Here is a 15,522-nt window from a genome sequence, read left to right on the forward strand (position 1 = left end):
TTTTGTTCCAAAATATGTTTAAATTATATAAAATCATTATTTTGGTAAAAACTGGAATCCAGATGCCATTAAAATTGTTACAAAACACAATTATTGTTGCAAAATATCTACATAATCATAAGGTCTAGGAGAAAGGGCAAACTTGACTCTGTCTGTGCCAAGAAATTGCAGAATCATCAACATGCGTCTGGAGCAGACTGCGCTGGTCTGTAAAAGCAACTATTTAAAATAAACAATGTCATACATTACAAGTTCATTTTTTAAAATATTTTTTTCTGTTACAGCACTTTTTACTTGTAGGACTGCTTTCTTTTATCCATGAAAAAGAGCAAAAGGTCAAAATGTAAGTTTTTAAAGACAGACTGCTCAGTGATGAATCACAACATGAACAAACCCCTACAGATGCATTGCTTATGATAGTCATTTTCTGCCATGGGATTGTAAAAATTATACTTAATGTACTTTTAACAGCTATATATATATATATATATATATATATATATGTATGTGTATATGTGTGTGTATATATATATATATATACATATATATATATATATATATGTGTGTGTATATGTGTGTGTGTGTGTATATATATATATATATATATATATATATATATATATATATATATATATATGAGCCTATGTGGGTTGGAGGAAACAGATTTCTTTGTTTCTCCAAGGGTGAGAAAAGATGACTTTTGTAGCCGATCAATATTAACTCAGACGTGAATTTCATGGTGTTTTACCCGCTGCAAAGGTAAAATTCTCCATCATGTCCTCACTGTGAGATAAAGTCCTCCCCTTTTGGGGAAAGTCTTAAAATGGAGCCTCCAGGCAGACTTTGTCCATCGAGCGGTTTGAGTGTTTCCCTCACTGCAGGCAGAAATCAACTCTGACACTGACACTGCTCTGCTCCCCACCAATGTTTGTGGCAGAAGGCAAAAGCTTTTGGATCACTGGGCCATCATATTACAGAAAAAGACACAGCAGGTTGGTCTGTAGCAACAAGGCAACAGTTTAACTACAGTGGCACAGTATGTAGTGTTACAACTACAGGGCTGGGACCAACTATTGATTTATTGGTAACTACTGGTATTTTTTAACAGCACAATATTATTTAAATCATTCTGCACGGTTGTCAGAGATAGTAGGCTTAATTGAAAGAAAATGTAAAGGTGACAAACACACTTAATTGTAGAATTAAGCTTCCTTTGACATGATATTAATTAGAGTTATTTCCTTCGCTTTGTTTAAATAAAAACTTAATAAAACTGCTCGCCTGCAAAGTACACCAGCATTTTTTATTGAGCTGTAGCCATTTGACATTCATTCTTTGAGCTGGACATCAGACAAGATGAAAACATTTTTTTTTTTTTGGTACATTTTAACAGTTATGTGATATGTCAATCTGTAGCTCTCAAAGCAGTTTGCTACTGTAGTTCACTGCATGAAAACTGAGATGTTACTGAAGCTGGGTTAGCAGAGGTAGACATCTCTCAATTAAACAATTATCCAAACACATAATAAGATTTTTCACTTATTACCTCAATAAATCTGATTGTGGAGCTTTCAGGGCGAGGCCAGCAGTTTGATTGTGAGTGTTAAACCAAATATTTCAGCTCAGCAGCTGCAGTGAGGACAGCACTGCCGACTTTAGCTGTAAGGGGCTGACAACTTCAATTGGTACACAACTGATACATACAAACGGTTCTGCCAGGTACATGATTTCTAAAAATCTTTGTTTAATTCATATACCAACATATTTTAACATATTACTATCTGTAGATATATACAGCACACTGAGTTTTGCTCAGATGAGTATTACTGGTGCAAAACACGCTCACACTGTGAACATGTGATGTGAAGATGACAATGAATTGAGGAAGGGAGAGAAAATACTGAGGGCAAAGAGGAGAGGAGAAAAAAACTGTCCACACTGTCCGCTTCCCTTGCAATCAAGAAAAATGTAATAACAATGTGTCAATCAGGGTATATGAAGGTTAAGTTGTGTTTCGGTCTTTGTAGCGAAAATGTCCTAATTGCAAGTGAAGTGGACAGTGTGCATTTTTTTCTTTTGATGCTGACACAAAATGAAAAAATCTGTACAGTGCGTCAATTGTAAACTAAACTAGTCATGGTCATCATGGTAAATGATCTCAGCAGAAAGACGTCTGCACATCCAGTCCAAACGGAGTAGACGTGACACAGGCTAATGTTAAAGACAATGAAGCCTAGTGAAGAAAGTACGTTAATTATGGCTATATGTAATGGCTAAATCATTGACTAGTTGGCTAGATGGTAAGATATGATGTCTTAGGTTTTCCACAAGAAAAGGAAAAAAAAATTACAAGTCGCTGCAGTCAAGGAGTTCCACTCCTGTTATTATTACGATACAATTTGCTCCTCTCACAGTGATGCATACCCAGCAAATTACCAGGTTGTGTAAGTAGCAGTTGGAACCTAAAATGCAGCGATCCAACAGCAGGTTTAGTTTGACTGCAGTGAGAAGTGTCAGCAGGTAAATAAATGTGCATTAGCCAGACTTAACTTAACATTTATTTACTATTTTGAAGGATTGACCTACACCTGCTAACCCTACTCTCTGTGATCGATGTTGAACAGTTGAAGAGACCTGTCTTACTTTCTCTTTTGTATATTTACTATTCCTCTCCAGTGAAGTATTTCTTCTCCAACTACTTGAATAATCAGCAGAATACTAACATTAAAACTAAACTAAAATCATCAATCGCTGCAGCCCTAATCCCCAATTTCTAAATGATATAACAACAAAATATACGACTGTGTGGCTGCAGCAGGGTAGATGGATGACTAACTGGATTATGAGGCTGGGAGCACTTTGTCTTAAAATGCAAATACATGCTCCGTGCATGTAAGTGAGAGGAATAAATTTCCCCGCCATGAAAGGATTACCTGTAGGAGACATGATTAGAAACAGGCCGCAGTTTGTCATTTAAATACAGAGTTGAGGAAAATTATGACATTGTGATTCAGGTGCTGGACGGTCAGAGACATGTTCAGCTTCGTATAAATTGATTTTTTTTGTGGAGTGAGTTTCAAAGTTTAGGCAGGCCAACCAATGTTGTAGAACGCAGAAAATGGCAACTGTGCCTTTGTGTGATGTAAGAATTATGTTAAAACGCACAAACTGTCCCATAAGCTAGTCACATACTAATATGTGGCTCACCGTTGAATATATAGCCGTGGAAATGTGGTGAGCTATCTCATGAGGCGACTTGTTTTGTGGAAGGATTTTGTAAAAGGCTCTTTTGGGACAGCAAACATAAACAGCATCAATATCCTTGAAAATTTGGGATATTGAAATGTTAATGTGAGGATGTACCTTCACGGCTTTGAAAGTGTTGTTGAAAATAAGCCTCTGAAGACCTGAAAATACTTTGAGTGATCACGGGGTGATACAGATAATGCTGCCTCAGCTATCGTAAAAGTGTGTTGGGCTTGTTGTTTGGGGAAAAATATGCGCGTCGGAGTGCACCACGGCGTTTATATCAGAGCTCAATAATGGGAAGTATTTTTCAGCCCAATATGAGTACGAAGATGTCTCCACATAGAGTATATTCATCGGAAGTATTACACCAAGGAACGCCCTGCTCTGTGCTGAACTACATTTTACATATTCTATCAGCGTTGGCAAATATTGCTTACTTTTAAGTGCTTCCACTGTACTGCACTGTGCTGCTGGGGTGATATGTTGGACCAAAAAAAAATGCTCTATACTGACAGCAAATGCAAACACTTGAGCTAAAAATATCACCAAACACTCTGTGACATATGAAGAGATATGAGGGAGGGAGAAAGAGAGAGGGACAGACAGGGAGATAAAATACTGTCTATGGCATAATAACTGTACATACCCTGTAAACATCCATATCATCCGTACAGTGAACCCAAAGAGATAAAATGCCATTACAGTAGAAATGTGTTCTGCATAAATATACGGATGTCAAAATGTGCTGCTGTAGCCGTTTCCCAGTAGAAAACAGTTGGGTTGAGCGCTTGCACTCTCCTCAAAATCCTCCGTGTGTGTGTTGATTTCAGGGAGCAGTCACCTCTTTATGCTGCAGCTGCAAGAAGTAACTGAACCTGTATTTTCCCATCTATGCACCCCGTGGCAGTGTTAAATTCGATGTTTCCACTCTTACACCCTGTCTGGCAGGAGCACAGTTTGTTTTGAAAGATTGGGTCAAGACGGGAGCGGCTTAAGATCCCCTCTGCTTAAACAAGGGGCCGGGGCGTCCTTCAGACAGATCCAAAACCCCGGGTAAATGATCTGTACCGGCGGCGTGGTGCTCTCTGCATAAACATGGAGCCCCTGTCAGCCATTTTTACAGTCCCAATCTTGTACTTGTCAAGCTTGACACAGTTTGATTAAACTTGTCAACACTTCCCTTCTCCTCAGCTTCTGACTGGTGCTTGCATGCAATCACCCCAGGATGCACCGCCGGCTGCCGATCCCTGCCACTCACCTCGGGTCACTCTCACAGCCCTGTGCTTTGTTCCTCCTCTGCCATACAGCTAACCTCAGCAGCACTGGAAATACAGTATTATCATATTATTTATGAGGGCTGGCCTTCTGGGATGCAACTCAAGCAGGAATACCAATTGAGCTCTCCTGCCATCCCGCTCCCAGGCCTGCCTCTTGGGCTAAGCGCTAGCTCTTCTGCTCCCCCGGTAGAGCGTTATCTACAAGTCCAGCTTCAGTGGGTGTTATTTATTCACCATTTAAACAGACACCTTGCATACACTGTAGGTTATTTCGTCCTATATTTGCAACTCTGAGGGGAGCAAACTCTAAACCCTATTCTCGTGTTTGAGGCCGACGGTTCCCTATTAGTTTACGTTAAATATGAGGGTTCGGTTAATACGCCTGAGCTCCACTGTAGCTCCCCAGTGGCAACGCGAGGATATGATCTACTGTCTGTCCTGGCAGCAGACAATCCGCCAATCTGTTCACTGGGATGTGAAACACAGGGCTTCTCGCAGTGTTTGGACTGACAGATTAGATTGTTAGCAGAAAGTCATTACTTCCAGAAAGCACACTAATCTGCGGTGGCTGTCCGAAACCGAGACCTTTGCTTCCCCTCCAGCTACAAGATACTGTTGCAGAATTCCCATTATGAATGGAACGAACGCATGTGATTGAAATGACATCAGTATGAATCACATGTGGGAGAGCATGACGCAGGTAGCTCTATTAGTCATTAATACCTCCTGGCTTTTAATTGGAGAGCTGGTGAGCCATGTGTTTGATTTTTTTTAAGCTTTATACAACTGATCATCAGGCTGAAAATGATAAATACTTTAATACCAAAATACTTTGAGTTTATTCAAATCCAACAGTAATTAAAAGCAGCCTTTTTTTTTATCTTGGATGTGAAAACATAATGAATTCATTCCCTTTGTATTTTCCTCAGTCTCGGCAAGATAAGCTGTCTCAACAATGACCCACGGTGTTGAACAGCAAATCAGAGAAAATATCCAGAGTTTGAAAATATGCAGTGTTTCTTCTGTTTTTCTTTCATAAGAAGTCATTTTGGCTCAGCGTGTTTCCTTAAATAACTCGTCTGAATTGAATTTCACCTAATAAATCTGCTTGGCATACTCCACCGGTATCTCTCAGAGTGATTGCACATGCTCCTCGAGAAAAAGGCTTTGAGTGTGTTCCTTTGCATGACAAAGAATTGGCCAAATCGGAGACATTTACATGGCTGAATAGTTAAAGTGAAAGGGGACTCTTTTGTTTCCTGGCATTATTCGCCAAGTTCATTGTCAGAAGAGTTAAGTTGGATGAATAATGCTTCTTTTAGGGAGGAGACTGTAAAGCACAAGCAGCAACTCAAACTGCCTTAACTTCCACAATGAGGCACGTATCGAATGAAGGCAAAGATATTATAAATCTTTACTCCCCAACGATCCTCACTCCTGTTCTGTGGCACAACTGTAACAAGCATATATCATACGCAGCCTGCATGCATGCCACCCAGGACTGATAAATATGTTGCAGACACATTGCAGAAATTGCCTCATCCTCCTGTGAGCTTTTTCTCGTACTGTCCTCAACCGCAATAATAAAGAGAAGCAAAAGGTTGCGGGGTGGGGAGCGGCATCTTGGGAACACACTGGCCTCAGCAGCATGTCTCCTTTCATGGCTCATTCATTCACTTTATCACCTCATTAGACGAATGTGAAGGTGTGGGGGAGAAGCCTTGTCTTCCTGAGACAGAAAGGGAGGAGCCGTACTCCATCTTCTCCTCCCCTGGCCCGGCGCTCCCCTCCGCTTTGCTCGCTGCGTGCGTGGATAACGTTGCTCCGGGGGTGGGGAGGCGTGTGCATGTGTGTGTGGCGGGCGCAAGCTGTCATATGAGCACACTTCATCAGGTGACACACAGCGCATATGGGTTACCAAGAGAGATTCACAGATGTGGGGGAATGTGAGGGAGCAATGTGAAAATGCAATTTTTATTATTAGCTATAAGCTTATAACTGCTGGCAAATGTCTCCCACCTCTGATATAGTAACCTATCTACCTAATATTGTCATTGTTTTATTTTTCATTTCTGTCTATTCTATAGACAGCTGTCCTATATTGCATGTCTGTGCATCTTTGAAGAGCTTCTCTGTTGCTCTTTGAGGTGAAATTGTCATTTGTGATTTCATCTAAAACCTGTGATTAGGTTTTATTTCCTTTGCATGTTTCATTATTGTAATTTGATTAATGCATTTGTTTAACTAAATTATAATTTGCTTCATTTTATTTCCGTTGCATATTATATGTATTGATTTTATCCAATTAATTCAGTCATTTAATTAAAAGCCACAGTATGATGTAGCCTCTTGGTCACATTTATAGAACTACTTTCACCAAAAACATTAAACTCATATTGGTCAAATCGTTTTAAAAAGTACCCCAAAGTCATACTTGAGTAAAGGAAAAGACATTTTTTGAAAATATCACTTTGGTAAAAGTTAAGTATCCAATACAAATATTGAGTCAAAGTCTTAAAATATCTGATACCAAAGCAACACTATGTAACTTTTTGACCTTAAAATAACAGCTTCAGAATCATGTTGATGGTAAAGTGTCTTGTAATAGTGTGAATGGTGTCTCTGTCTCAGCCACTCTGCCCTCCTATCCTCCCTCCTATGAGAGGGTAGGATCACAGCGTTACATACATGTTTACTTCAAGATACAAGTTTACAAGACATTACATTGTTATGACGTAATGAGTTCTGTTTGTAGTCAGCACCTACATTACATCTGACAAATTGTTACAGACCTGGGATTTTTATTTACAACAGTGGTGTTGCAGTCAATTTCTCCATAATGTCACTTTAAATGTACTTGGGTAAGTAAAAGTGAATATGTTTATTTAAGTTTAAGTTTATATACATATTAACATGCATGGACTCTATATAGTCAATTATCACATCCAATATTCGGAATGATATTTTAAAAAATGACTATTTTGGCTCTGATGCAGCATGTAATCTGTCAACTAACTAGTAAGTAGTTTGTTTCCAAAAAGTAGTGGAGGAGAAGAATAAAGTAACAGAAAATGTAAGTACTCAAGTAAAGTCAGAGGTGGGAAGCAACGCGGTACAAATATTTCATTTCTGTAGTTAAATAGATTTTTCAGGTACTGTATATTTTACTAAAAATTATGGTATTTGACGTCCTGAGACTCAACAATCCACTCTCTTCCTGGTGCAATTATGAACAGTTCTGACAAATCCTACTGATTCTGCCTTTAAGTTTAATATCTTTGAATTATATTAATATGACATGAAGTTCAGTTAGCTTTACACAGAAATGGCCAGTAGAAAGATCAATGTACATTTCAGAGCCTGTACTCAATTACTTCTACTTGAGTAGAGAGGTTGAATCAGTACTTTTTTTAGTATCTGTACTTCTACTTGAGTAAAGAATGTGTGTACTTTTGCCACCTCTGATTAAAGTGCAAGAACCTCAAAATTGTGCTCAAGTACAGCACTTGAATTAATTGACTTTGTTATATTCCATCACTCAAATCAAAGTAGTATTTACATATAAGTAGGTATGCACTGTATGTGTGTTTATCTGTGTTAACACAGCAAGTTCCCCCTGCTGCACCACAGAGTGAAAAAGTAGCAGTTGTGAGGATCATACAGAGGGGATAAATTGTACCTACTCCTGGTTTACAAGAGAACATCGGTCAGAGCTGCCCTGGATACATAACCCAGATGAAACCATGCATACACGCACACACACACACACACACACACACACACACACACACACACACACACACACACACACACTCATGCACATACACCAAAACAGAAAAACCTGCAATTTGTCATTTTTTGGGAGGGAGAACTAAAATAAGCATGTCTTGACCGGATGTGACATTAATCATGAGTCTGCACTTATTTGGAAAAGGTGAGAGGACAAACCATCTTCTTCACTGTATCGCAGCATCGCCAGGCAGAATACAAATGGAGCGTTTGATTTCATGTGTCAGGGTCTCGCACAGTCAGGAGAGACGGCGGTGTAATGTAAGAGTTTTTAGGAGCTCCATCATTATGTTCTGCCTTTTTATTGATTTCTTCTGGCCTCAAGTTGTCTTGAATCCCTCTACTACAAATTGCCTTCATATTATTGGGACATGGCCCCAGCACAGGCCACTACACAATTATTTATTAGATGTGTACTTGGTTCAAATTGCTTTTTGCAGAGAATAAACAATAAGTAGCTCTGATCCTCTTTGATGCTTTGAGCCTTTTTGGACCTCGGGGTTTATTTACAATACATTTAAATCAAGTGTTCTGAGGTAAGCTAACCTGAATGAGTACATTATGTGTCAGAGCTGTCTCCTGGATTATATGAATATATCAAGATCAGGTGCCAATATTTTTGAAGCTATCTTATACATTTTTAAAGGGGACCTATTGTGTTTTTTGCCTTTCCTTCAGCTTTTTAGGTTCTGGTGCATGTACAGTAAAAGGTCTTCAAAGTTAAAAAGGTAAAAGTCTGCACCAAGAGAAGCTCCTGTCTCCCACAGAAAACACTGCTCCTGAAACGCCTCATCAGTAGTCCCACCGTCAATTCGATGACTTTATATAATTTATATGTAGCAGCTACTTTGGCTCCCAAGAATTGATCTGGCACAGCTGCTCTGTTGTCGTTAGCTGTGCTGGGTCAGGCGTGTGTGAACTGACCAATCAGAGCAACCTGGATGTTCAGCAGGAGGGCCTTTAGGGACAGGAGCTAAAACAGAGCATTTCAGACAGAGCTGCTGCACTGGACAGCATGAGAAAACATACAGTATGTCGTTGAGCACTAAGGCATGTAAATCTATTCCAGTAACCCAAAAATAAAATTATGAACCGGGTAATGAGCATAATGTCTCCTTTAATACCGTAACAATTGATTTGAGCGTCATGAGGTCACCATGTCACACCTCTTTTTCTGCAAATACTTCCACACTGACTTTCTTAGGATCTAAAATCTCAGTATACACTTTGAAATGTCCTCTGTCACACAAGATAAGCTGCCTAACACTTGTGGTTTGAAGGTGACTGGATGTGAATAGATTTTGGGGTTTTGCTTTTGGAATTTTGCAGGATACATTTCAATGTAAGAGTCAGTCCGTCTGTCAGTGTGCACCATATGGACTTGAAGTATTTATTGATGTGACACCCATTAAAAACTTAACCTTGTGAACTGCCAAATCGGAATAGAGATGTGGAAATATGATGACAGACTATTTCAAATTCATAAACTGTCAAGGCTCGAGCATGGCTCTGTGAAAGCTTTTCCTTTCAAAGCAATTACACTGAAGCATAACTTGATCTTGAGGAAGAATTCTTTGAATAATTCATTATGGGCAATCATGTTTGGCTCGTATAGAGCGGATTTATATCTAGTTTTTATACAGTGTATAGATTTCCAGTTTGTAACATGAACACAACGTGTTATAGGTTGACCTGAAGGAGAGAGTGACATGTATATACTGTGAGTTATTCTTGCTGCTGCAGTGTAAAATCATCACTGCCTTTGGCAATCTATTTTTTTCAGTTATTATGTTTGTTTGTTTCAGTTTTATTTAATCTCTGTAATTTAATGCTCATTGATTTTTACTGACAATCACATTAAGGTGTTGCTTTTGCTTGAAAGAAAGCTGCCCTGTTCAGCTTTGATCATAAACGTAAATTAACTTAAGAACTAATGCAGTTACATTGCTGTAGCTAATGAAAAGAAAATGATTTACTTGTAGGCTCCAAAACATTTCTGGCTTGAACTATGACATTTTTTTTTCTGTTGTTGCAATAACAGCCAGCACATGAATCCAGTCATAAAGCTGTGGACATGTTCTACGTTTTTGTGAAATGAAAGATCATTTTTATGTCCTCTATAGATAGTTCATGAAAGAAATAAACAGAGAGAGAGGATAAAGAGAGTTGATACTTGACAAAGGTCAAAGTGGGATTTAGAACTCGTAATTTTTCCTCGGGGCAGCGGGGTACTATGGTGAGAGTCAAAAGCTCCATGTTAAAGATTCAAATCCCTACCAGCTAGTTCAGCTGACCTCAGACCTTTTTTTGAAGACTAATAAATGAACAAAAAAAAAATCGAACATTTTTGTATAGATAGAGAATAATCTGTTGCCTCTGATATGATACTTCTTGTTTCTGAACGGAGCAGTCTGTTGTAAAGTTGTCAAACAGATTTATAGATTTTAGCCAAGCTCTTTAAAACCTGAAATAAGTGCTTCTTTAGCAGAAACAACTTGCACCAACTCATGGACAAGAAATAGCACAACCGTAGAATTTGTCCTCAGTAAAAGTAGCAACAACAGGTGTTTCCATAAAACTATTTTTCATTATATTTGAAACCGACCAGAACAGTGATGATTACACTCCGGCCACATTTTTAGCCAGGCGTGTGATTTTGAGGGTGTCTTTATGTGCCTGAAAGAGTTGAAAAATATTTATTAAATTGCGAATAATGTTATGTGATGAGGAAGAGGTGTTCAATTAAACACTGAACATGTCCAATTAAAGATATAATTGCCTTATAGGCAGCAAAAAAGGCGAACAGGAAGGAGAGAAAGACTTGAAATAATGGTACAAAGAAGCAGTGTGAGCCCACAGATAAGGAGGCTCATCATTTCAGCAGTAATGTGTGTGGTCAGACTGCAAAACTGCAAGTGTCCAGTTGAGGATGAAAACCGAGGCTCTTGACTTCTCAGAATAAAGAGTATCTTCAGTGTTGAAACGACAACATGCCAAATGAAGAGTTAGTGTGTAAAAGTGGTATCTACTCTTACGAATTATTGATAGCACCACTTGAAAGCATTTTTAATTGAAGGTAATTACTAACTAAGTTCGAAAAATTTGTACTAATGGAGGTGTTGTATTTCAGCTTCACTAAAAGGTTAATTTCAGGTAATGACTGAAAAAACATAAATGCACGACTTTGGAAATGTGTATGAAATGGCTAAATGTGTGTCTCCACTGTGAAAGCTGTGCATGTGAATACTGATGGCCTCTAAACTGAGTGTGATTAAATAATTAGTATGGCATTCACAAAATATCATAATCATCACCACTTGGGAGGTCTTTTTATGATTACAAATTAGGAAATGACTCAGACTTTGGTTATTTGGTTGATGCTTTTATCCCAAACAAGAGAAAGCAAAATTATATTTCAAAGCAAAAAAAGAAAAAACCTCTGCAGTCAACTTTTTGATTTCACAACATGCTGAAGTGCTGTCAATGGGTTTTATTTTAAAAGTGTACAATATGTCATAATATGTGAACTGACCTTTTTGGCCCTGGCCTCCCCTGCCCTGGGAAACACTGACGAACGACCTATTCAGTGTTTTAGGTATGAAAATGTGTTGCACAGTTTGGTTTGGTTTAGGCACTAAAACTACTTGGTTAGGTTTAGGAAAAGATTGCGGTCAAAACAAGTACTTTACTTATGTAACTTTGCGTATGTTACTAATGTAACTTAAGTAACATGTACAGTACATGACATTAGCTAACAATGCTCCTGAGATAGAAGAACTCACCGTTGGCTCTTGGTGTGACACAGGACACAAACAGCAGTCTTTTGGGTCAAAGTCCTGCATTTGTCTGACCCATCCATCCAGCCCAGCTTCTTCCTTTAGCAGACTTTGTCGCTATTTTTAACACGTCAGCTGATCTACTTGTTAGCTGGCATAACAATAACTATGTCCACTAGAGGTTGCCACATAAAAAATGTGTCGTAATAAGCTGCTTTCACGGTCAGCCTTTACGCTTGTTTTTCCGATGAGGATGGGCTGCCGTGAAGGTGTTATACACACTGAGCTACAGGTCGATTTTTACAGGTCGAAGCATCTTTGACTCGGTGAATAAACATGTTTTGAAGCTGTGAACTTAAATATTGCAAGTATCAATAAAAGCGTCAGTATCTGATGAAAAAGAAACCCATTTAAGTTTTTTTTCACCAGGAGTGATGATTTCAATCATCTGACAACCACATTAAATCTCGCCGTCTCCTCTCATGGAGCTTGACATTCATTTTAGGAGCCTGTCAAGCATTGTATCCAGCAAATATGTTCACACAGGATGCCTCAATCAAATTCTTCATGGATTAGGCCTCATCTACTATCTGTGATCAGGGATTAGCCAATCTAATCTGCTGTTCAATCACACACAAAGACAGATGGGGACGATTAGTTGACTGCACTTGAACAGGTTTTCCGCAATCTTTTCCCAGCAGCACAGATTTCACTTCACAGTCAAATGTCTGTGTTTTCACACAGGTTGCCTCACAAATCCTTGTACACCACAATGTTGTTTCTCCTTGAGTGGCGGGCCACATAGAGCACGGACCTCCCTCAGGAGATAGAGAGCATTTCATTTCACACTGACACGTTCACCTCTATCCTCACCATCCCGCTGAGGGTTGCTGGGGTTGTCATCCGTGGGGAAATGAAAAAGGAACTCAAGCTCAAGCCAGAGTCAAAACAACGTGAAAACTACATTTGCGACCACAGAGCAAAGCTGGTAACAAAATCGCTTGGATCTCTCCAGTTGGGAAAGTTATTCATGTTGTTGTATTTCATCGTCCCTGTCTATCTCTCTCTGTGTTGCTCCAAAATAGCCTGAGGACTTGTAGCACCCTCACGTAAAGGGTAAACACGGGGTATAAAAAGACGTTTTGCTGTATAGGAGGCATAAAACTGTAATGACTTGTTTCATTCCCCTTCGTATTTAGATGCAAGGGGCGAACAATGCACTGTAGCTTTGTTTGTCTTTGGTCAAGTCTGGGTCAGTCTCCCAATAAGGCACACGTGGGGGCTGGTAGCAGTCAAATAAATTGGATTTTATTTGCTTGCCATGAATATAAGCCTCATCCAATCTGGAGACTAGTCGGCGCTTTTTAGAGCATTCATGATACCCTCAGGCTTTTCATCTCAGGCAAGGCTTTGGCATATCACTTCTCATTATTTCTTGCTGAATCTTCCAATCTAGCCAATTCGAGGTACAATAAGACACATCCGTTGTTCTCCTGAGGTTGAATTTGCGAGGTACACTGGGCAGGAGGAAAAAACAGTTGAAGCATTAGGTGCCGTTTCCTGAGCTATTTATTCACATCATTTGTTCTCTTCGTATTCCTCTCAACATTCATTCATCTGTTAATGAGCAGGAAGCTCATAGTCCTTTGTCATTCTGGGTGCACAAGGTGATAGCTTTTTCATTCAATTATAGTCTTTTTTTATCACATTAGACGGCATATTCGGTTGTTTATTCACATCTGTTTTACGAAGCCGTTTGTTACACAGAAATATTCTGAAATATTATTTGGTGCCTGTAGAGAAACTACCTGGAGATTTTTTTGATATATGTCCAATGAATTTTTGAGAGGAAAGCATTCTTTCCTGTTGATGAAATCAGCAGGAGATAACCACTCAGTTAACAACTTTGTGCAATGTGGAGTCATTAAGAGCACATCGAGGAGGTCCTCTGTTCATTAAACTATGAAGCAAGAAATCTCTGTTTGTCTGTCTGGATGTTATTCGCATATCTGGAGAACCATTCATCCGATCGACCTCATGCTTAGCATGCGTGCTGCTGTGGACCCAAGGAAGTGCAGCACTGAATTTGGTGCAATTTGGTCAAATTTTCAATATTAATAATTTGGATAAACAGCGAACGTTCCCTCTGTGAAGCAGTGAGGTTATGGCTTCAGCGCTTAGGCTGCATGGCTCTGCAGACTGAAGCTAAGTTCAAATGTGATCCCTCTCACTCAATCTCATGGGGAAGCAGACATAAACAAAGTGGAGGTTAGCGTGATGAAACAACTTGCTTGAAAAAAACAAAAGCAGAGGAAAAAAGCAAGAGGTTAAACGAGTCTGGATGAGTGAGGAGACTTCATCCTTGTAAAATGTTGTACATTTCTGTCAACATGCTAGTATAACCCGTGTGGAAGTTATGTCTGCATTGTGTTCAGTTGTGGCACGGACAGAAGACACAGGAGGCCGTAGCTATTAGGTCTCTGGTTGTCATTTATTCAGCAGCTGTTGTGGTGAAACAGAAATACAATAACACAGCATGAGTTGTGTGTGTCTGTCAGGCTGCGACTCTCCTGATGAAAAGAGCCGAATGGACGCTGTTAACTAGGGACCACGGAGCGTTTCTGAGAGGGCTAAGTTAGCATGCTGGTGCTAGCTTGTTAACTTTAAAATGAGACTCATTAAAAACTCAAATTAGTGAACTCAAATCTCTGCAGGACTCACACAGGATGGATCAGACATTACAGCGAGCAGACCACCGCAGTTTCATCACATTCAAATCACTATCTTCAATGAACATTTATCGCCAGAGTGCGGCTCATCAGTAACTTACCTCCAGCCATGTTAAGGCAGGAGATTAAGACCAAAAATCAAACCTGTAACAGAGAGAGGGGTATTTGGTGAAATTATTATCTGTATTAAACCACTACATTAGCTCAAGTAAGCCCCGAAATTAGCCTACAATACAAAATGGAGATTAGCGTGCTGCAACAACTGGCTGCATTAATGTGTTGCAGTGAGAGAAAAAAACAAAAGCAGAGGGTTACTAAGTCTGGGTGAGTGAGGTTATTTGGTCAATGCAGGTTTTCTATTGATCAGAGAGAACTAAAGGTGGAATTTTACAGTTATTTCAACATTAGCATGCTAGCTAATGTTAGCCTCAAGAACTAGAATGTTTATCGCTGCTTGGCAGCACCATCAGCTGCTCCAGGATGCCTCTCTCATTGGTTGTTGTGGTCCGGCTCTGAAAGTACGATGCTATCATCCAGATTTTAAATTGTAAATATCAAATGTGTTTGGTGGGCACGATGAGTCTGAGCAGTTCAGAAGGCTTAAGAATGGATCTGTAAACCCCTCACATTACCTCATAATCTGTGCCAAACAGACAATTTTAAATGGGCGCTGCACTAGTTTTGATATGATTAGCAATTGTT

This window comes from Pagrus pagrus, assembly GCF_965226575.1.
Source record: "Pagrus pagrus genome assembly, chromosome: 6".
NCBI classification, from domain to species: Eukaryota; Metazoa; Chordata; class Actinopteri; order Spariformes; family Sparidae; genus Pagrus; species Pagrus pagrus.